Source organism: Musa acuminata, chromosome BXJ2-9, assembly GCF_036884655.1.
Source record: "Musa acuminata AAA Group cultivar baxijiao chromosome BXJ2-9, Cavendish_Baxijiao_AAA, whole genome shotgun sequence".
Taxonomy (NCBI): Eukaryota; Viridiplantae; Streptophyta; class Magnoliopsida; order Zingiberales; family Musaceae; genus Musa; species Musa acuminata.
The window spans coordinates 37570295-37594961 of NC_088346.1; positions in this window are offsets into that span (position 1 = coordinate 37570295).

Sequence of the window (24667 nt, forward strand, 5' to 3'; positions counted from 1 at the left end):
AATTCATAAAGGGCAGAACTATAATTTGGCAAAAAAGACTCGAGGGTAAAACTATAAATATGTTGAATGAACATAAACTAGAATTACGAAATTTACAAAGGGTAGAATTGTAATTTTGTAAAACCCTAGCCTCCAGGTCAAAATCGTAATTATGCCAAAAACCCTAATCTGTCTTGTCGTCGCCGCCTACGCGTGCAGCGCAATCGCTGCTCACGCGCGGCCGCTGCGACGCTGCTCGCGCGCGGTCGCTGCGGCTCTGCCGTCGGACGATGCGCACGGTTGGTCGCGGCTGTTGCCAGCGCACGACCGTTGCCTCTGCCCAGGAGCGACCACTACGGCGGTTCTTGCCCACGCGTGGCTGCTGCCAGCGCGCAGCCGTCGTCGATGCACGGTTGATCGTCTCAATAACATCGATGATAGTAAACAGTAAATTCATCGATCAAACATAAAATTATATATTGCTCATAAACAGTAATAGAGCAAATCATATAGAAAATATAGACCAATAATATCCGACGAATCATTCAGGCATTGTAAACAAAAATAATAAAACTAATATATTTGATCTTAAGAACTTGGCTCTGGTACCAATTGTTAGCATAAAATCTGTAATCATGCTATCTGTAATGTGGAAAAACTTTTATGCTAAGATTGAAATCAAATAAATTAGATTTGACAATATTACGATGCGTACCTTTTTCTTGTTGTTTAGAAAAATAAACCTTATCTAATCTACAAGCGTTTTATCTTCGGATCTAAAATATCAATCTGCAAGGATCTGCAAGGAGAACTAGATCCTTCTCTTCTCTTCCTATTTTTTCACAGGACCACATAGATTGATGGATTAGGGGATTATGGGAGAGGGAGATTGAGAGAAAAACTTTAATCTCTCAATTTCTAAGATGCTACTCAGATGCACTCTGATGCAAAGAAGTAATGAGACAGAGGTTAAAGCAGTGCGGTAGAAAGTAAGGCAAGGCAGGAAATCAAGAGTAGAAAGAAGCAAGCAAGGGCTCCGCTATCGGTGCTATTGATCGGCTCTGCATGTCTTTCCTACGAGCGGGGGCTACCCTGGTCCCTTTATTAGCAAAGAGTCAATAAAAACAACGTGTATATCGGGCGGGCAGTGGAATGTATTTGGGGTAAATAAATGATTCTAACGAGCTTTTCCAAAGGGCATGGTAGAAGTCAATATCAAAAAGGAAGTGCACCTCGATTAGATAAACTGGCTTAAGGAGAGAACCCCGCTTTTTTGTACAATATTAGCTTTTCTTCTTAATGAAATGGTCATTGAACGCGATTCCTTCTGTGCTTAGGTTCGATACCGCTGAAACATGGAAGAGTCTTAATAAGAAATCCAAAAGCAAGATCAAAGATTTCATAAGGGTAAGAGAAGAGAGTTCCACTGGGGGGGGGGGGCACGAATGGGATTGACTCGACTGCAGCCAACTGGAACTGTAGCGCTCGAGGCCAATTTCCTTGAGTTGGAACATTCAAATCAGGTGGGGGGAAGAAAGAAAGCTGTGATTACCTGGGTGTGTAGGAGATGGAATTCCTATGCTCTGCTATACACTGAGATTAGTGACAACTGTTCTTTTTTCGTTCGAATCTTTTCTTTCCACTGTGGAAGATAGGGTCACCTGCCCTCTTTTAAAAGGAAGGGAATAAGTATTGGATTCGGGCTGGGAATCATAGAAGCGATGGTATTCTCCACAAAAGGGCAAGTATGCTATCTTTCTTTTTTGTGTCATATCTACAAGGGATATAAAACATTCCCCGTGCAAGCAAGAGTTAAAAGTATATTCAACCATTCCATTTTACCAAGTGAAACATTTGCCCTCAACTAATAACCTTTTGCAGAAAGCTATGGTAGGTAGGATAATTAGATGCCGTGACGACATACCTTGGGAGTTTCTCTTTTAGCCTGATAGTCCGTCTGAGAAAGCCTTCCTGATTCCAGTTTCATTAACTATATGTATGGTTGGTTCGCTCTGGACCTCGACGTAGAAAAAACTCTATGAAAAAAGCAAAAAGAGCTATAAATCGTATTCTGCCTCCACCGGATTTGAATAACCAGTTTTCTATAGGGGAGTATCCACAACAAACTGCAATAATACCCTACCGACATTAGATCCTGACTCTCAAATACTGTATTGCTGGTGTTCATGCCGAGCCTGACTTTCCTGCCTAGCGCAGCGGGCTATGCCATGCGTATAGTTCACCTACTACTACTACCAATACAAATAAGAAAACAGAATAAGAAGAATAATTGCTGTGGGCGCGGAGTCAGAAAGCAACTAGTAGTAAGTCTAAGGTTAGGCCTACTCTATCGGAATGAGAACCACTCTACCTTGAGGAAGAAATACAAGAAGAAAGAATTGGATGAGCGCTTCTCGTAATGAAACAGAGGCATACAAGATTGAAATAAGAGCAAGGGAATCCAAGTAGTACTAACAGGGATCTCCTCTCCTGCTTTAGAGGGCTAGACCAACCTCATAACTGGCATTCCAACTACTAACTAGAAAACGGACCTTTGCTCATCAACTCCCGCTTCCATGCTAACTATCCTTGCTTTGGCGCTGGTACTTTCCCTGCCCTGGCTTTTCTTCTTTACTATGAACTTAGGCTTTTCACTCCCGGCTCTTACCTCTTACCTGTGACATTCTCCAAGTGTTCGAGTTTGGGTCTGTTACTACTGTCTTGCATTCTTAGGCTTCTGACCTCAAATCCTTAGTTGGCCAGGAAGATGTTAGCCTCATGAGTTCGAGAGCGTGAGTCTGCGTAGTATCAATCAGAACTAGTAGTAGGGTATGCTCTAGCACATCCAAGTATCAGAGGAAACCAAAAAGAATATAGAACAACTGGAGCAGTAACCAAGCCTGCCCTTTAGGATTTAGCGCACCGCTACCTCATCTCAGCCTGCCCTACCCTATGTTACTATGCATGTTATATGCCATACTATGGTTTCAATCAAGAGGTTTGTGTTGCGTGTAGTAAGGTAGAGGTTTTCAATGACAAATACAAATAAGAGGTATCGTTCGAGAAGGTCAGTTGGTAAGTGTAGTCCTGGAGGGTAAGTTTAGAGACGTAACACACGCTATTCCCTACTAAGGTTATTCCTCTCCATAAAGCGTATTTTCTCCCTATTAACTACTAATACTCGGACAGGTGTTTGATGATCTATCCCCTTTCTGAGCACCGTTTCGATACGAGCTATAGTGGACTTTCCGAGCACCGAACGAGTAGTTCCCGTTTTAGACTTTCCTTTACTCTATTGATACGAGCTATAGGTTACTTAATTGCTGCCGCTACACTCTTTTGTAGCGCTATGCGAGTTAATCACGCTCCAGAGGACCAATGCACATAAGCTAGCCTCCTTTTCATGCCTTTCACTCTTCCGAGCCCGGCCCGACCTTAACTCTGTATTTAACCTTGAAGTATTCCATTACCGGCCTCACATCTTTATCCACTAGCTCTCAAACTGACACTGCCTATTTGAATTCTTCCGCTCATCGGTATGATCCAGTGCATCCAACTACGAGCAATAAGTAGTTACGAAAGAATAAAGAGTTGATACATCGAAAAGGAATACATCTACTAGTGGAAGGGCCGATATCACTACTAACAAGAATCGAGCAGTGTGCTCTACACGCTTCAACTCAAAAGAGAGAACCGAACCCAGAAGTAAAAGCCTGATTATATGCCCCAGCAGACCAAGCTTGATTTTATGTATCGCTTGTCCACTCCGCAGAGTTATTAAAATTGGGGTCCTCTTAAGTAATTCTCTATATTGTTCTCGGTATTCTTACTACCTGACTTGCTAATGGAACCCTTGCTTATAGGATCTTATAGGATGTAGGCTTCTACACTTGGATTGAGTCCACTTCCCCTAACTCCTATTCCTACTGTCCTTTAAATAAGTCTATCTCTACTCGCTTTCATGCTAGTCCCCGGCATGGGTTCTTTAACTCATTATAGAAGAATGTGTCTACTCCTAATAAGGTTGTCTATCCTTTAGTTAAGTCTGATAATTACTTGTTTGCTTCTTATTTTGATATTAACTCTCTTACTCACTTGTTTAACCCTTGCGTTCCTGCCTATCGTTCTGTTACTCCGGAGTACAATGTAGCACAGCATCTGCTATAATAAGAAATAGGAACAAGAATATGGGTAGTAGACCATGGATTGGGAATAAGGGATATATGTGGTAGGAGGACATAGAACCCCGGCCGGGGATAGAGAATATGTATATGGCCCAGCGCATCTACTAATGTAATTATAATAAAAGGTCTGGTCCCCCAGTCCAAGGTAAGAGAATGAAACAAGTTACTAGCATAGTGAACTCGCGCACAGAACAAAAGAAATATTATGTGTCCCACTGCTGTCAAAGCCTTCTTACATGCCCTATAAAAGACCGAGCCTTATCCCTGTGTGGCTGTCCGTCAATCGTACTATCGGTATTCCAAGCCTCATTCCAATGTAGATCAAGCTGACACCACTGTCTTCAATTCTTAAATACCTAGCCGACTCTTCCGCACCCTCTGAAACTCCCGATCTAATATCAGTATTTGTATTTGACATTCCAAACTCGAACTCTTATACTGCTTTCTTTCATTCCCACCCACATTGTCGCTTATAGGCTTTTAGGCTTCTACTGTTATACCTAAGCCTCACTTTACTGTCTGTTTATCATTCCCCAGCTACTGCCTCTCAGGATACTTACTACGAGAATCGAATAACTCTAAAAAAGAATGTGTTTGTGCGGGCAAGCAGACTTTAACTACTAACTGCCAGCCTGGCACTGCCCCCTCGGAGTTCACGGTAGAACTACCCGCTTTCATGCTCTAACTACTGACTTGCAGTCTCCCTTCTTGGCGCTAAGTTGACAGCTTCCATCATTGCTAATGAGAAACGAACCGATGACTTCAATGCCTATAAGCGAGTGTCAACCTTAATCTAAATCTGGAGGGAGAGAATCAGAAGTAGCAGAAGCAGCTTCTGCCAACAAAGAGAGGTTATGGCAGTAAGCCTAAGGTCTTATTAGGTAGTGTTACATTCTGATTAGCAGCAGTTCGAGTGCCAATGTAGACGGGAAGATAGTAAGAATGGTAGCCAGTACGGATAGAACTACAACGGATAAGTACGTATAATAAGAAAACACAGAAGCGTGAATGAAAAGAAGTATTACAAGACTCAAAAGTAAGGGAAGGAAAGCAGTAGACTAGCACAGCGCCCCCAAAATATAGAAATTCAGTGAAGAGTATAATCCTATAGACAGGTATCGAGACTGGAGTTTATGATAGTAAGAATTCGCTTCAGCAGTATTAGACTATATTTATACCCATAGTAGCATGCTCTATTATGGTTAACGGAGTAGCGGTAGTAAGCACAAGGGAATCCAAACAAGTAAATAAAAGAATATAATCCGAGCTAACAGGACTTCAACAAGGCCAAGCAACGGGCCAAACAACGTATAATGTTGCGAGTTATAGGGGCAGATGATCTTGTCGACTTTACTTCTTCTGATTCATATCCAGTTCAATCTACAGGTTCAGATCTCAAACATGAATTATCTCTTTCAATTCGAGCTAGGTGATCCTAGGCTTTCGCTTCTATATCTGTATAAGATGAAACTGGAACTGGTGATTCTCTTGATACAGCCGATTCCATTGTCGACTTCACTTAAGATATACTCATACTGACACTTACTGCAACTCCGTTGAGTGGGGTAATAAAGAATAAATAGGGAGTTGAAGAGTAAATAGTCGCCAGATTGAATAACCTATGTGCTAAGGGAGTAGTAGAACCTCTGTTAGTTAGTTGGGGAACCCCTGCCCCTGTGCAAGCAAAGGGAGTAGTGGGACGCATGTTTTCAGCAATGATAAAATAGAGAACATTGCAAGAGAGGTGATTCTTATTACCTGTTATATGACCAACCAACTACAATTCCTGTTTTCGCCTCCCTCTCGCCAACCTAGTTATTTTTCCTTATAGATAAAAAATACTTTATGCCTATACCCATCATATTTACAAGTAGTAGTAGGTCCGACGCTTAGTTATAGAATTGTTGATACAGAAACCCTTGCTTGTTGAGTTAAGTGAGTAGAGATTCTTTCTTTTCAATTGAAGTAATTAAGGCACTTGTGGAAATTCCTGTGTTACAGTAGCTACAGGTTAATACTCTAGCGTGGGCATACCGATTTTACATATAGAAGAGATAGACTAACAATAGTTACGGCATGGAAGAGCAATAATAGACAGTAGGGGAAGGCACATAGGCAGAAGCGAGGTTCGGGGTCAACAGTAGAATCATCTAAGACAAAATACAGGTTTAAAGACAGGCTTGTTAGTCAGTAGGGGCAGGCTAATAGAAGGTATAGTCAGAATCTGAGATATGGATATCGTATTTTCATAAAGGGAGGGGGACTGATCCACGGGAAAGGTAGAGTGAAACACGGGATAAGTAATCAAACAAGTAAATCTAATACTTCACCCAAGGGGGACAGGACAGACCGATAGCCGTGATAGTAAGAATGCGGTAGGATAAGTCGGGTTGAAGCAAACACAAGTAAGTTGGGTTTGAAAGTTAATGAAGTGAGGCTCGGCTACTGGTGAGCTAGGCTTGGGTAGTTGAGTTCTATTCCGATTTACACTATTTCACTTCTTTATTTGTATGCACTGGATCAGCATATCTATTCTCTTATCCTAAATATAATAGTAGAATGTCCTTCCTACAGCTAAGAAGCAGGACATCAGGAGCAACAGATACTTAACCAAGGAATAAAGCATTGAATAAGAAAAGGTAGAATGAAACCTTGCCTCCAATCACATAACACAGAGTTAAACTCATCAGTGAAATAATGGCGAGAATAATTGGACTGGCGCTAACAATAACTCCATCAATCGGTGCTAACAGGAATGGAACAGTACAATAAAGAAGAGAACTCGAGCCTAGGAACAACCCTACTCTATCGAGCCTAGGAGCAACTCCACTCGATATTATTGCTTGTATTAATCGAAACAAACTACCCAACTTATATGAGATATAATATAAGATATAAGACTTTCTTCTAGTTTCTTTAGGGGCCAAGCAAGCTAAGGGCAAGTAACGGCCAAGCAACTACGTTAGTTGCACGGCAACGCCAAGCAATGGCATAGCCGGGCAAGTAACTACGAATGTTACACGACAGCAAATAACCAGTCATAACGAAGTTATTACAATCTATGTTTTCGGCATCAACAATAATTAGTATGTTATAACAATTCCTGTGTTCATGTTGCACGGTAGGATCGTTAGAGTTCCTACAGTTATAACTTAGTTATAACCAAGTCCTTTGTTCGTGTGTAGCGGCAGGTTGTAGCGGCAGGGTTGTTTCATAGTAGAGGACCACGTAGTCGGAGTAAGAACCCACATAGTAAGATTCAAGGTAGAATGCGGATCACATAGTCAGAATAGAGGACCACGTAGTAAGATTCAAGGTAGAGTGAAGACCAGGCAAGTAGACAAGTAATGTATATAACTCTAAAACAACGGATATTCCCCTATCTCATTCCCAAACTATGGAACTTGAACCAGGCTCTACTGTATCTAGGGCTACCTCACCTGTATTTATTTCTTATTAATAGCAGTTATGCTCTTGTACTTATTGGTCTGTTACTACTGACTTCACATACTTTATCTTACAGTAAGGAATCGGACCCTGTTGCCTCCACTAACTTCTTTCTTCCTATTCTTAATGTCCTTGCTTTCTTCCTTGGATGTACTTGTTTGATTCTGCCTTTGAAGTTTCATTATTAGTGTGCTTTTGCGGTTCTAAGTCCACAGAGGACTGTTTCATCCCAATCTAGTAGGATGGTTACCAGTTCCAAGGTAAAGTCTTATAGGAGTAATTACATCTCTAGTTAAGAGGGCTCCTCTTATTAGGTGCATTCCTTTATTTGCTTATTGATTTCCACCAAGTAACTACTAGACAAGCAGACAAACAATTACCCGACAAGTAACTAAGTAAGAAACAAAGGCAAATGCAAGAATAGATCGACTGGTGTAGCTCCCTGCCGAAAAGAGTGTAGCGGAGTGTTGTTCCTAGGGAAGTAATACTTAAAGCGGCAAGGCAGACTTCAAGCGTGGAGGGGCGTACCCAAACTATAACATAGATCCTCCAAGACACTACTACAAGCTTAACTGGCCAAGCAACTGACCGGTCTACATTATTTCTTTGTTTGTTGGTTATTACTTAGATTTGGAATTGGTTTTATCATATCAATACATATATATCAATACAAGTAAACAGGATAGGTAGCAAGCCTAAGAGAAAGAAGCGGGACGGGAGGCTCAATCTCAACGAGTAAGGCCTGAGAGCAAGTGAACTAAAGAGTAGGTTTTTTGTACAACTATTGGGTGTTCCTTATTTCTTCTTGTCTGTTTGGCTAGTGCTTGGCGAGTTCAATTCTTCCTCATCTGATTAACCAACCAACCGGGGATCCTTACTTGCTTACCAACAAACACGCGATTCATCGACTCTATCTTTGTTGTGGGATTTTTCATTCTTATTTGGCATCCCCAACCTCTACTTTGTCATTGAAAAACTCTCTATCTTGCAATACACCTACCCACCCGAGGCACAAACGCATCTAATCCTCGTATAGGAGCGGGCGAGACATAAACACACATCTAGTAGAGTGGGCCGGGGAAGTACGAGCATCAACTGGTCTAGGAGGAATTCAGTTTACATAAAAGAATGAGGTTTACCTGAGACACCGGCGCAAACAAGCTAGTCTTTTCTGTTGGGGGCCCTACTTAGATTTAGAATGTGGTTTATCATATTATTATTATATTCCAATTGCGCTAGAGTAATTAGAGCAAAAAGCAGTCTAAAAACCACAGTTCTTTTCTGTTTTTCACAGTTATTTTCTATATTTGTAGCTGTTTGTGCCGGTGCAATTATGATACCGATGAGTTCATCCCTGTCCTCTCAGCGCCCGCTCTTATACTAATGGGGTTAATTCCCAATGCAGGTAACTACACTCAATTCTGAAAGGGGAGTACACAGCATGGTGGATAAAGAGAACACCTTGTAGAGTTCAATTAGGATACGGCGCCCAACAAACACTACTTTCTTGCATTCTTAGCCTCTGTATACGATATATCCTATGGTCTTATAGTTCCAGACAGACCGGTATCTTTATCCTGAATTATGTGTTTCATTTATTAGGTAGTGTTTCATCCTTGCTCCTAGTAGTTGCTTTTTTCGGCTAGTCGTGACTTGTCTCTTGGAATACTGAGTGCAATTCTGATCTCTGCTGTTAAGAGCCCATTCTTGCTTTCCTGTCATTCATTCCGTGTTTCGTTCTTTCCAGTAGTAATTCAATTCTTTCTTTCCTTTATGAGTATTGGTAGGGTTCTTCTGCTACATTTTAGGTACTATTGACATTGTTTAAAAGATCTGGATCAGTAGTTACAAGGCAGTAAGCAAGGGTTAGAAGCAGCAGTTACGGTATGAGTTATGAGTTTAGTTGTTGTAGGGTAGGGGGTAGTGTCCAAGCCCTTAGGTGCAGTTCCATTATTTGTATGCCCGACAGACACTAGAGTTTTATTGGCATTGTTTTTACTCTTTATCTCGAGCTCGATTGATTTTATTGGCACTTCAATTCCTATTAGCGCTGGTATCAGTTTCAAGCGGAGGATCCCCGACGTAGTGTTTAAAGAACGAAAGCGAGGGGGGTTAGTTTACCGAGGAGAAAAGCAAGGCTAATAAGTTCAATCTAGAGTTACGAGAAGAGGTATTGTTGATAGTAGTTCCAATCTGTATTATACAAGTGAAAGATTGAGTTTAGAATATAAGTCGCGTTAGTACTTGTTGAAGCCTCGGGAGCAGCAGTATAAGTTTTAGAGAAGAGACCGCACTTAGGTAGTGAAGTTACAACTCAAGAATGAAAGGCATGGGCAAGAGAATGCAGCTAAGCTAAGGATCGGTAGACTAAGCAAAGGTAAGGACAAGCTACCAAACAACACAAGTACTGCTCTAGTTTGTTTTTCACTAATCTATTTTATAGGTAAAGCCATAATCAAATAGGTGTGTAAATTAACCCAATAAGTAAAAGAATTGTCCTTAGCGCTGCGTAGGGGGCATAGGAATCGGCATAAGGAACTAAAGAATTGAACACGACAGGAGTAGAATGAGTCCGGTAAACAAATAGTGCTTCTTATTGTCTTAACTCATATTCCCTAGGAACCTACCAAGCTTGAGACCTCCAACCGGAAAGAATGGAACAACGAAAACAAAAAAAAACGAATGAAAACGACACTCAGGACCAGGGCTCTCACTTATACTTCAACCAACGACAGGGCTTCTGACTCTTTACCCCGCCTGCTCTACTTACTGCTTAGAGCCATTCATTAGCTTCATTATGTCGATCCACCTTATTATCTTTGTTTTCAAGCTATAACAGTTGCTTCTAATAACAACCTTACTCTATCGGGCTTTTACTGTTGATACTAAGATTGGAACAGCACCCTAACAGACCAAACTCGGGGACAAGCAAACACTACTAACAGGATGGAACTAAGAACTAGAAGGTCGAACAACCACAAGAGAACTATCCTGGCTTTTTGCCTGTACCTAGGGCTTTTCATTCTCCGGCTACTTAATTTCGTTCTTTATCTAATGACCGAGAGAACTTAACTACTAATAGGAGTTGAACTGGGAATACACCATACAACTGATGAGACTGCAGCTGCTGAACCCTACTCTTACTTGTTTATTTTAGTATGCCATTGAACATAGCACACTGCCGCTACACTCTTTCGCTACCAATACTTATGTTCTAAACTCGTACTTTTACTCCCCAGCTACAATTCCTTTTATCTCACTTGGTACTCCTAACTCATTTTCTAGTAATCGTAGCTCTAAAACGGATATTCGTTAGCTGCCTTCCGTGTCTCCGACTCTTAAATAGAAAAGTCTTTGTTTGTTGTGGACTCCTAGAATCTCCCTATTGTTAACAAGGCGTATGCCCTAAGCTAACTCTTTCGCTTATATGGTATAGATTAGAACACCTGTCTAACAGGCCGGAACCGCTGCTATCAACAATTGAACTACTGCTAACAAGACCTTACACGCCTACTGGAAAAAATAAAGAACTACCGCCATTAGAGAAAACTACAAATAGAATAGAAAAGGGAGCAACCGGATAAGGTACCATATAGCGCATAGGGAGATAGAAAACAACTAATGATAATAGAAATGGAACCGACGCTAACAGGAATGCGTCTATTACTGACAGGGCTTATATCGCTACTAACAATAAGATAACTCAAAGCAGAGAATCGAGTCCAGTTAGTGCTGTGTAGTTAGATCCGAGGGTTGTAGTTGTTAGAAAATAAATAGATAAACAAGTTGTAGAAGAAGTTGATTGTTATTAACATATCCCCTTCCTTTTATACAGGTTAGAAGGGAGAGTTTTCCTCAACAGATTAGAGGATTTCCCTCAACAGAGTAAGAGATTTCCTCAAACAGTTAGGAAAATCTCATCTACTTATCATGCCCCCGCAAGATGGTAATGCAAAAAAGTTTACGAGCTAGAGGCTTCGTAAATGAGTCGGCTAATTGATCAACCATATGAACATGAGAGACACGAAGCTGACGACGGACAACTTGATCGCGTACAAAGTGGAAGTCGATAGCAATATGTTTCATGCGGGAGTGGAATACCGGATTAGCGCACAGATAGGTAGCTCCAATATTATCACAATATATTGTAGGGGTGGAATCGATGTTAAGTTCCTGGAGTAGATTCGTGATCCAATTGAGTTCTGCAGTAGTAGCGGCAATGGCATGGTATTCAGCTTCAATTGTAGACCGGGCGACTGTCTTTTGCTTCTTAGAACTCCAACTGATTGGATGAGCACCAAGGAAGATAATATACCCCGATGTAGATGTTCTGTCATCAAGGTTACCTGCCCAATCAGCATCGGCAAAGGCATGAAGATGAAGTGGAGAGTGTTTACGAAAAAAGAGTCCATGATTTAGGGTCCCTTTAAGATATTGTAGAAGTCTCTTAACCACATACCAGTGTAGAGTAGATGGTTGCTACATAAACTGTGATAATTTGTTGACAGCAAATGAGATGTCTGGACGCGTAAGAGCTAAGTATTGTAAAGAGCCAACAACTTGGTGGTATTGAGTGGGTTCCGTAGCAGAACTTCCATCCGATAATTTGAGAGAACCACTAGTAGAGATGGGGGTTGTAACTGCATTTGCATCATGCATGTTTGTCTTTAATAACAAATCTTGAATGTACTTGCGTTGTGATAAAAGGAGACCAGAAGACGTGAAGGTAGCTTCGACGCCCATAAAGTAGCTCAAGGGTCCGAGATCCTTAAGCGAGAATCGAGCTGCCAGTTGTTTGATGAACGCTTGGAAGCTGATAGGATTGTTGCCTGTGACAATAATATCATCCACATATACCAGAATATACATTGTGTTTCTATGATGATATCGCAGAAACAACGAAGTGTCAGATTTGGAGTTAAGAAAGCCGATAGAAGTAAAAAATGAGCTAAGTTCAGTGTACCAAGCTCTCGGAGCCTGACAAAGTCCATAAATGGCTTTCCGAAGTTTGCAAACATGCTGTGGATACTGAGGATGAGTAAAACCGGGGGGTTGTTGCATAAAAATATCTTCGGATAGAGATCCCTGTAGAAAGGCATTATTAACATCCGATTGTCGTAATTGCTAGCCTTTAGTGGTAGCCAGACTCAAGATAAGCTGGATTGTAGTGGGTTTAACAACAGGACTAAACGTCTTAGTGAAATCAACTTCAGGTCGTTGATGAAACCCTTTAGCGACCAAGCGCCTTATATCGGGCAACAGAGCCATCTGGGTTCCGCTTAATTCTAAAGACCCACTTACACCCGATGATGTTTTGTGAAGGATGGAAAGGAATGAGATCCCATGTTGAATTATGGAGGAGGGCATTATATTCCTCACTCATGGCAGTACGCCAATGCGGAGATTTTTGGACTTGAGTGAAGGTGGTGGGTTCAACGTTTGGGGATGAGGAATTCATGATAGCTTATAGGTTAAGTACCTGACGAGGTTTAAAAATACCATGCTTATAGCGAGTGGTCATAGGATGATTGGAGACGACAGGATTGGGAGGCGACGTTGGGTGAGGATCTATGGCACAAGCCGGGTCAAGCGGAGACACGTCAGGGGCACTTGGGCGAGAAGGAGGTAAGGAGGATGGTTGTGTTTCAGAACATATTACCCCATCAATTGGAGAAGAGTTGAGTGGAGTAGGAACAGAGGAAACGGGCAAGTGTTGAACTAGAGTGATATAGTGCAGGTCAGGAGGGGAGGAAGTAGACGAAGTCATGGGAGGCTCGTCCGATTGGTCCGAAGGTATACTCCAGTGAGATAGTGAAGTGGTCCGTATGGCAGGATATGGAAGGGTTTGGAAAGAAAAGTTAGACTCAACAAAGACAACGTGACGTGATATAAAGATTTTACGAGTGTGGAGATTATAGCAACGGAAAGCATTATGTTCAAGTGAGTAACCAATAAAGACGCAAGGAGTAGAGCGAGATGTTAACTTATGAGAGGCATATGGATGTAACCAAGGATAACATAAACAACCGAACACTCGGAGTTTACGAAGGTTAGGGGGTTTGTGAAATAGTATGTCAAAGGGGGACTGGTATTGTAGAACTGGTGTAGGCATTCGATTAATTAGGTAGACAACAGTTAGAAAGGCTGCTGTCCAAAAAGTTGAAGGCATGGAAGCCTGGTGTAGAAGTGTGAGTCCAGTTTCTACTATATGCCGATGTTTACGTTCGGCAGAACCAACTAGTTGAGGAGTATGTGGGGGAGACTTGAGGTATTGAATGTCACAAGCTGAGAGATGGGATGCTAGGGCTTGATATTCACCGCCACCATCAAAGTAGACTATTTTAATGATAGACTAAAAATAGTTCTTGACCAACTTTTGGAAAGTGGAAAAAATATGAGAAACGTCAGATTTATGAGAAAGAGGATATATCCATGTGTACTTAGAGAAGTGATCTACAAAAATAACATAAAATCGGAACTTATCAAAAGATAAGATTGGAGCAGGACCCCAAACATCAGTATATATAATTTCAAAAGGTTTAGAGGAGGAAATGGAAGATGAGCCAAAAGGTTGCCGATGACTCTTATTACTAAGACAAGCATCACAATGCATCATAGAATTAGTGGACTTAAAAAGAGGAAGAGAGTGACGAGATAATAATTTCTACCGAATAAAGGACGAGGGATGACCAAGCCGACGATGCCACACATCAACTAGAGCCGCAACAGAAGAATGAACAGTGGGCTAGGTTATTCGAGAGGTTGACGGTCATTCGTAAATGTTGTCTTTATTCGGGCCTTGGACCAATGATGCCCCAGTGCTCAAGTCCTTAACAATAAATGAATCAGGAAAGAATTCAATGGAAGTATTGTTATGTTTGCAAAATTGAGAAATAGAAATGAGGTTGCGTTTAATATGAGGGGCGCATAAAACATCATCGAGGGTAAATGTATTAGAGTCAGAATTAAGCGTTGTGGAACTAGTATGAGTTATAGAAAGTCCTTTAACATCACCAATGATGATATCTTCATCGTCGCCATAGGGATTGTGAAGAGACAAATTCTGAAGATCAGCGGTGTTGTGATGAGAGGCACCAGAGTCGACAATCCAGATGGACTGGCTAGGTGTCGGAGAAGTTAAGAGATTTGCCTGAGGCCAGTGTGACGGAGCAGGGAGGCTGGGACGAGATCGGTAAACTTTAGTGGAGTGGCTGACTTTGTCACATAGTTGGCAAACGACCCGTCTTTGATGGCTCGGTAGGGCAGGGCGCCAAGACGAATGATGGCTGTAGTTACCACTTTGCGAGAAGTGATGACTAGGAGGAGAGGAGGGGTGTTGCATGGAACTCACAAAATCAAGAGGTGCATTAGCCAAACCTTGAGTGATGTTCAGCGAGTACCGAGTGCTCTTCCGTTTGGACTTGTGACTAACTTGAGCTGTGACAGTTGATCTAGGCAGTGTTAGGATCGAGAGCACTAAGAGGGGGGGGGGGGGGGGGGGGGGGGGTGAATTAGTGCAGCGAAAATCTTTCAACGATTAAAAACGAAAGCTGCGTTCGTTCGATAAAAACAATTTCGAGGTGAAACCGATTCTAAGATTACTTAAGATTAAGTGCAGTTTACGTCTAAACACAGTTTACGTCTAAACGCAGTTTGCGTCTAAATGCAGTTTGGGTCTAAACGCAATTTTACGTCTAAACGCAGTTTTACGTCTAAACGCAGTTTGCGTCTAAACGCAGTTTTACGTCTAAAAGTAGTTTACGTCTAAACGCAGTTTGCGTCTAAACGTAGTTTGCGTCTAAACGCAGTTTGCGTCTAAACACAGTTTGCGCAGTTTTACGTCTAAACGCAGTTCCACGTCTAAACGCAGTTTACGTCTAAACGCAGTTTTACGTCTAAATGCAGTTTGCGCAGTTTACGTCTGTGTTCTTTCTGTGCTGAATGGGTGGGTTATTTATAGGCTCCAACCCAGTTCAAATTTGGAGCTCAAAATGATCAAATCCCGGAATTCCGAGATCAAGCGGTTGCACCTCCTAACTGGAGAGGTTGCACCGCCTGGCAGAGCTCGGAGACTGAGCCCAGGCGGTTGCACCTCTCTGTCAGGGGCGGTTGCACCGCCTGAGTTTGGCTCGGAGACTGAGCCCCAGGCGGTGCCACCTCCTGACTGAGGCGGTTGCACCTCTCCTGCTAGAGCTCGAAGACCGAGCTCAGGCGGTGCTACCTCTGTCAGGGGAGGTTGCACCGCCCAGTCTCGCTCGGAGACTGAGCCCAAGCGGTGCCACCTCCTGGCTGGGGCGGTTGCACTGCCCAGTCTCCCTGGGAGACTTAGCCCAGGCGGTGCTACCTCCTGGCTTGGGCGGTTGCACCTCCTGGTGCAATCAGGGTCCGAATGGTTAGCTCCATTCAGCCCAATTTTGGTTTTTCAGGGGCCCAATTGCCCCAAGATTAAGCTAATGGGATCACCTCCCATTTCCTACTTAATCAATGTGCTAACTACGATTAATTCTAAGATAATTTCTGTAGCTTTGCTTCGGTGCGTCAATCGCTTCTTCCGGCGAGTTTCCGGCGAACTTCCGTCGATCATCCGATGAACCCTCGGTGATGCTCCTGCGGACTTCCGGCAAACTCCTGGACTTGCGACGATCCAGTTGGCGAGTTCCGACGAGCTTCGCTTGGCAAGCTTCTGGACTTCTCGGATCTGTTCCCGCAGAACCTCCGACGACTGTCTGAACTGTTGAATCTCGTATTTTGATGATGAAACTACTTGATATATGTTTATGATTTAATCTGCATTTTGAGTGACGCAGGATGCTTCGATCAGGATGAGACAATTAAAGCAGGAAAATCATGTTGTGCCGAAGGAACATGTCAGAAGATTGGACGTCGGGCCGGTGGATCGGTCGACGTATTGACAGAAGGCTTCGGGCCGTGGAATCGGGCATCGGGCCAAGAAGAGCGGGTATTGTGCCAAGGATATCGGAGTTGTGGAGTCAACTGGCCGATTGGGAAATAGGCTGCAGGAGAGGACGATGCGCCGAAGAATCGGACGAAGCGTCGAGGGACCAATGACATGTCGGACAACTTGGTTAATTGCTTAGGATTAAGTGTCTTGATCGAAGTTTTGTTTTGTTGTGCAGGATTAACTATGATAACGATGAAGATATAAAGTGAAACAAAGTGTCGGAGTCAAGCGCAAAGGATTTGTTGCGAGTTTGAGAGTTCGACGGAAGTCCGAAGGTTCGTCGGGAATGCTACGGGAACTAGCCTAGAATGAGTTGGGAGCTTGCCGAAGGGTTTTTCGGAAGCTCGCTGGAAGGTTCGTTGGAAGTTCGCGGAGCTCGCCGAGAAAGATCGGAGCTTGCCGAAGAAGCCCGTTGGAACTCATTAAGATCAAATCGTGAAGTCTAGAGGCTTGCCGGGAGTCCGCAGAATGGTTTCCGAGAGTTCATCGGAAGACCGCCGGAAGTTTGCCGGAAGCTCGCCAGAAGGAGTCTTGACTTGCGGACTTTGTAATAGCTTAGAAAATATCTTTAAATTCATAGTTAGCACGTTAATTAGGGTTAGGATTAGGTGTTAATCCTATAACCCAAGTAGGGGCCAATTAGGCCCAAGTTCGGACTTGTTTGGACCAAGTTTGGAGCCAAACCAAGTGAGCTGAAATAGTGAAAGAGGTGCAACCGCCCAGGCAGGGAGGTAGCACCACCCAGGCTATGTCTCCCAGCGAGACTGGGCGGTGCAACCGCCCCAGCCAAGAGGTGCAACCGCCCAGAGCTCAAGTTTCGAGCCCTGCCAGGCGGTGCAACCTCTCCGGTCAGGCGGTGCAACCGCTTGAGCTCGGTCTTCGAGCTCTGGTAGGAGAGGTGCAACCGCCCCTGACAGAGAGGTGCAACCGCCTGGGCTCAGTCTTCGAGCTCTGCCAGGCGGTGCAACCTCTCCTGACAGAGAGGTGCAACCACCTGGGCTCAGTCTCCGAGCTCTGCCAGGCGGTGCAACCTCTCCAGTCAGGAGGTGCAACCGCCTGATCCCGAAATTTTAGGATTTGATGGTTTTGAGCTCCAAATTTGAACTGGGTTGGGGCCTATAAAGACCCCACCCATTCAGCATAGAAAGAGTAAGAAATAGACACCGAAATCTTGATCTTTTCTGTGATTCTTAGAGCTCAAAATTGTGGTTAAGGCCTAAAGTTCTCCTCCCTCTGTTCTTCAAGTTTTGAGTTGTAAAGAGAGGAGAGAAAGGTTCTGTAAGGGTTGTCTCCTGAGCCCGTCAAAAGGAGTGAAACTGTAAAAGGGTAGTTGGCCTTCGCCTATTGAAGGAAGGCCTCTAGTTGACGTCGGTGACCTCGTCGGTGGAGGAAGCAAAAGTGAAGTAGGTCAAGACTGACCGAACCACTCTAAATCTCTAGTTTGCTTTTACTTTGAGCACTTTATCATTACTACAAACCTCCTACATAGCTACTGCCCTCTGCTCTTTTACGAACGAGTCTCTAAGTTCTGATCTTTCCGAATCTGCATTCAGACGTAAATCAGTGTTTTCGTACGATCTTTACATTGCAGTTTACGCTTACGTTCTGATTCGATTTATAACTGCAAACTGTCTTCTGTGCTTTTACAAACAAGTTTCTAAGTTCAGATCTTTCCGAATCTGCGTTTAGACATAAATCGACGTTTTACGTACGATCATTACATTGCAGTTTACGTTTACATTTTGATTCCATTTATAACTGCAAACTATTTTCTGCACATTCATAAAATGCTTTTCAAAGTTCAGAATCTGCTTTTAGATGTAAACTACGTTTAGACGTAAAACTGCGTTTAGACGCAAAACTGCGTTTAGACGTAAAACTGCGTTTAGACGCAAAACTGCGTTTAGACGTAAAACTGCGTTTAGACGTAAACTGGTCAAACTACGTTTAGACGTAAAACTGAGTTTAGACGTAAAACTGTGTTTAGGCGCAAACTACGTTTAGACGTAAACTGAGTTTAGACGTAAAACTATGTTTAGACGCAAACTACGTTTAGACGCAAACTACGTTTAGACGTAAACTGAGTTTAGACGTAAACTGAGTTTAGACGCAAACTGTGTTTAGACGCAAACTGCGTTTAGACGTAAACTGCGCTTAATCTTAAGTTATCTTAGAATCGACTTTTACATCGAAATCGCTTTTATTGAACAAACGCAGCTTTCGTTTTTAATCGCTGAAAGATTTCCGCTGCACTAATTCACCCCCCCCCCTCTTAGTGCTCTCGATCCTAACACGAACTTCCGTCGAACTCTCGAACTCCCAACGTGATCATTGACTTGACCCCGGCGCAACTCCTACTGCTTGTCTAACTTTCATCGTAGTTAATCCTGCACACTTATCTCAACACATAGATTAGACAACAAATGACAATTGACTTCATCATCAAAATCCGAGATTCAACAATCTCCCTCTTTTTTATTATGACAATAAATTGATAATGGAGTTAACCTTAACTCCCCCTGTCTATATGTCATTCTTGAGATAAGACCTATTGATAAGTTAAATCAATTTAACTTATCAATACTCCCATCATGATACCCATCATGATGTATCTCTCTGAAGATGATGTCAAGGCTTGACATCCATTTTCAGTTTTCAAGTTTGAATGATGATAATTGTAACAATTCATTGTATTGTAAGATATCAACATGTAAAGCTGTGAAGTAAGATTTTGATATCATTACATGATGTACACATGTCAAATCTTTTAGCATGTATTTCATTTCTTCACATAGTAAGGTATCAACTCAAGGCATAATGCAAATTATTACATCTGTTCATATATCTCTTGGTGATGCAAAGATAGCATCAATTCATATATTCATATGCAAGCATGGCATTGTCATAGCATCAATTCATATATTCATATGCAAGCATGGCATAATCATAGCATCAATTCATATATTTCTCCCCCTTTGTCATCAACAAAAAGCATGGTAGTTGTGATACGAGGAAAATAATATAAGCCAGCACATAGAGGAAGACATTATACATAGATTGCTTTGAGTACTTCTCCTTTTTTGTTATAATCCTTTGTGTAAGTAAGGATATTATCATCCATATTTCAAGATGAAATTCATATGTAGGAATCATTTCATCAAATCTATTTCAGAAAAATTTCATACGTAGGTATCATATTTTTCATGAAATTCATACGCAGGAATCATTTCTGATACCAAGAAAATCCGATTTATAGTATTCAGACAATGAGATGCATTTGGACAAGATTATGCTGCTGATTTTCAAATATAATCATGGAAACATGGTAATCAAGTGATTTGATCATTCAATAAAGTCCGAAAAATAATTTTAACAAGTTTATCTATTCGGACACATCAACATTCCTAATTCTCTTCTTATGAAATCAAATTGTTTTTCACTTAGAGGTTTTGTGAAAATGTCAGCTAGTTGATGTTTAGTATCAATGAACTCTATGGTTACGTCATGATTAGTGACATGATCTCGTATAAAGTGATGTCTAATATCAATATGTTTTGTTCTTGAGTGTTGTATAGGATTCTTAGTTAAGCATATTGCACTCGTATTGTCACATTTAATGGGAATATCTTTAAGATTAACTTTGTAATCTTCTAAGGTGTTTTTCATCCATACAACTTGTGCACAACATGCACTTGCTGCAATATATTCAGCTTCGATTGTTGATAGTGCAACCAAGTTTTGTTTCTTAGATGACTAGGAAACAAGGGCATTTCCTAAAAATTGACATGATCCTGATGTGCTTTTTCTATCCAGTCTACAGCCAGCAAAGTCAACATCAGCATAAGCAAATAACTCAAAATTTTTTGATTTTGGGTACCATAATCCTAAATTTGTGGTACCATTATGATATCTAAGTATTCTCTTAACTGCTTTGAGATGAGATATCTTAGGGTTTGATTGAAATCTAGCACAAAGTCCTACACTGAACATGGTGTCTGGTCTGGTTGCAGTGAGGTAAAGTAAACTTCCTATCATACCCCTATAAGTTTTTTGATTGAAGCTTTCTCCACTTTCATCAATTTCTAACTTAGTGGAGGTGCTCATAGGAGTGTTAATAGCCTTTGAGTTGTTCATATTAAATTTTTTCAATAAATTCATAGCATATTTAGTTTGACTAATAAAGATGTCATTGCTTAGTTGTTTGATTTGTAAGCCTAAGAAGAATGTTAATTCTCCCATTAAGCTCATTTCGAATTCAAGACTCATAGTTTTAGCAAAAGATTCACAAAGAGATTCATTTGTAGAGCCAAAGATAATGTCATCAACATAAATCTGAACAATGAGAAAATTATTTTCAAAATTCTTGATGAATAATGTAGCATCAACCTTGCCTTTTGTGAAATTATTTTCAATAAGAAAAGAACTAAGTCTCTCATACCAAGCCCTTGGGGCTTGTTTTAAACCATAGAGAGCTTTAGTTAATCTAAACACATGATTAGGGAGGCTATCATTTTCAAATCTAGGAGGTTGTTCAACATAAACTTCTTTGGAGATAAACCCATTTAGAAAAGCACTTTTAACATCCATTTGAAATAACTTAAAATTATTACTACTAGCGTAGGCAAGGAGCATCCTTATGGCTTCCAATCGAGCCACAGGAGCGAAGGTTTCTTCGTAATCGATACCTTTTTCTTGGTTGAAACCTTTGGCCACTAATCTAGCCTTGTTTCTAACCACGATATCATTTTCATCTTGCTTGTTTCTGAAGACCCATTTAGTACCAATAACTAAATGGTCATTTGGCCTAGGAACAAGCTTCCACACCTCATTTCTCTCAAATTGATTCAATTCATCTTGCATTGCGATAATCCATGAATAATCTTTCATGGCTTCGTCAACACATTTGGGTTCAATTTGGGAGAGAAATGCTGCGTTCGCACAAAAATTTTGAAGAGAAGATCGTGTTTGAACCCCCTTTGAGGTGTCTCCTAAGATTAGCTCCTTGGGATGAGCATCTACATACTTCCAATCCTTGGGTAAGGATGTTTCAGAAGTGGATGCATCCAAGTTGCTAGTTGGAGAAGTGGTTTCATTTAAATTTAAGGAATCAAAATTAACATCATCATCAAAATCATTTTTCTTGATTTCGAAAATCTCATTGAAAACAACATGAATGGATTCTTCGATAATTAAAGTTCTTTTATTTAAGATACGAAAGGCTTTAGAAACTGAAGAGTAACCAAGAAAGATTCCTTCATCAGATTTAGCATCAAATTTTTCTAAGTTATCCTTTTCATTCAAGATAAAACACTTACACCCAAAGACTTTAAAATATGAGACATTGGGTTTTTTGTTGTTTCATAACTCATAGGGAGTTTTGGTTAGCAGGGGTCTTACTAGAACTCTATTTAAAATGTAGCATGCAATATTTACGGCTTCGGCCCAAAAATATTTGGGTAGGTTTTGTTCATTCAACATGGTTCTTGCCATTTCTTGTAAATTCTGATTTTTTCTTTCTACCACTCCATTTTGTTGAGGATTTCTAGGAGTAGAGAAATTATGGTTGTATCCATTGAGTTCACAAAATTCCTGGAAATCATGGTTTTGAAATTCACCACCATGATCACTTCTAATTGACGAAATCATAGAACCTTTCTCATTCTGAACAAGTTTACAAAACTTGGTAAAATATCTAAGGCATTCACTTTTCTGTTTTAAGAAGTAAGTCCATGTGTATCTGCTATAGTCATCCACGATGACGAAAGCGTATTTGCTACCTCCTAGACTTGAAGTGGAGATTGGTCCGAACAAGTCTATATGGATCAATTGTAAGGGCCTAGAGGTGCTTATTTGATTCTTAGATTTGAAACTACCCTTAATTTGTTTACCTAATTGGCAAGCATCACATATATTATCTTTGATGAACTTGATATGAGGAATTCCTCTTACAAGTTCTTTAGATGATATTTGAGTGATTAGTTTCATGCTAGCATGACCTAATCTTCTATGCCATATCCAAGCATCCTCTTTCAAAACAGAAAAACACATTTCATTACACAAATCATTGATGTCAATAGTGTATACGTTATTTTGTTTTAATGCAATCATAGATATGTTTTTGTGTGGTTTTTCAATGATGCAAGCATTAGATTCAAATCTGACAATATATTCTTTATCACATAGTTGACTAATGCTTAAGAGGTTATGCTTTAAACCATCAACTAACAAAACATCTTCAATAAAGAAGTTGGATTTGTTACCTATGGTTCCTTTGCCAATGATTTTACCCTTGTTGTTGTCTCCGAAGGTGACATAGCCTTCGTCTATGCTAGTGAGCTTAGAGAATTGAGATGGATCTCTGGTCATATGCCTTGAGCATCCACTATCAAGGTACCATCTCTTGCTCCTAGCTTGCGATGGTTTAGTTTTCTACAAGAAAGGATGATGTTTAGGTACCCATTTGCTTTTGGGTGCCTCACAAATAGATCTACATTGTTTATCATGTTGCATAGAATTTATCATTGTTCCTTTATGAACCCAAATCAATTTGTTTGGACTAATTTTCTTGAATGGACAATAGTGTGTCTTGTGTCCAAACTTGCAACAAAAGTTGCATTTGTTTTGATGTTGAACATGTAAGATGGAGCCTTTTATGAAGGTGGTTGGATTTTGGTGAGGACTTCTCACGAATCCAATTCCACTTCTTTTGGGAACGTGACCCTTGTTTGTAAGGATCATGTTCAATGACTTGCTACCAACCTCGAATTTCTTCAAGGTGTCCTTAAGTAGCAAGTTTTCTTTTTGGAGAGTTTCTAGATCATGGCATTTTATGCATGAGCTTAAACTATCATGATGTTTAGCATTTAACTTATCGAAATTGCAAATAAGACTATCATGCTCCTTTTTTAGCAATTTGTATTTTCTACTAATTGTTTTACATTCATCAAATAATTCATGGAAAGCATTTAATAATTCATGATAAGGTAAATCTTCATCAATTAAATCTGTTACCTCATCTCCGATGGCCGTTAAGGCGTAATGAGCAACTTGCTCGGTATTGGACTCCTCTTCTTCGGATGCGCTCGAATCATCCCATGTTGCTTTGAGCGCCTTTTTCTTTGATGTTCTCTTTTTGACTTGGGGACAATCACTCTTGTAGTGTCCCGGCTTTTTGCATTCATAGCAAATAACTTGGTCCTTCTTGGGTTCAAGTTTATTTTTTGCGCCATTCTTAAACTTGTTTCTTCTAAAGAATTTTTAAAATTTTCTTGTTAGAAGTGCCAAGTCATCATCACAGTCCTCATCACTTGAGTTTTCTCTAAAGTGGCATTCTGAAGTTTTAAGTGTCATATCCTTCCTGTTCTTTGGAAGGATGTCTTCTTGCTCTTCATGAGCTTTACAAGTCATTTCGTAGGTCATTAATGACTCGATTAGTTCTTCAAGAGGGAAGTTACGCAGATCTTTTGCCTCTTGTATAGCAGTGACTTTAGGATCCCAACTCTTAGGAAGGGATCTTAGTATCTTATTTACGAGTTCAAAATCCGAAAAGCTTTTTTCGAGTCCTTTTAGACCATTGACGACATCCGTGAAACGGGTAAACATGTCGCCAATGGTTTCACTCGGTTTCATCCGAAAAAGTTCAAAAGAATGTAACAGCAGATTGATTTTTGACTCTTTCACTCTACTTGTGCCTTCGTGAGTCACTTCGAGTGTGTGCCAAATATCAAATGCGGTTTCACAAGTTGAAACACGATTAAACTCGTTTTTATCAAGCGCGCAAAATAAGGCATTCATAGCCTTTGCATTAAGAGCGAAAGTCTTCTTCTCCAATTCATTCCAATCGATCATTGGAAGAGAAGACTTCGAAAATTCATTTTCGACAAGATTCCATAGTTCAAAATCCATAGAAATAAGGAAGATCCTCATTCGGGTCTTCTAGTAGGTGTAGTCCGTCCCACTGAACATGAGTGGATGTGTAATAGAATGGCCCTCTTGGTTTCCGACGTACGCCATCTCTCTTGGGTTTTAATCCATTAGAGAGTCAACCTCGCTCTTATACCAATTGTTAGGATCGAGAGCACTAAGAGGGGGGGGG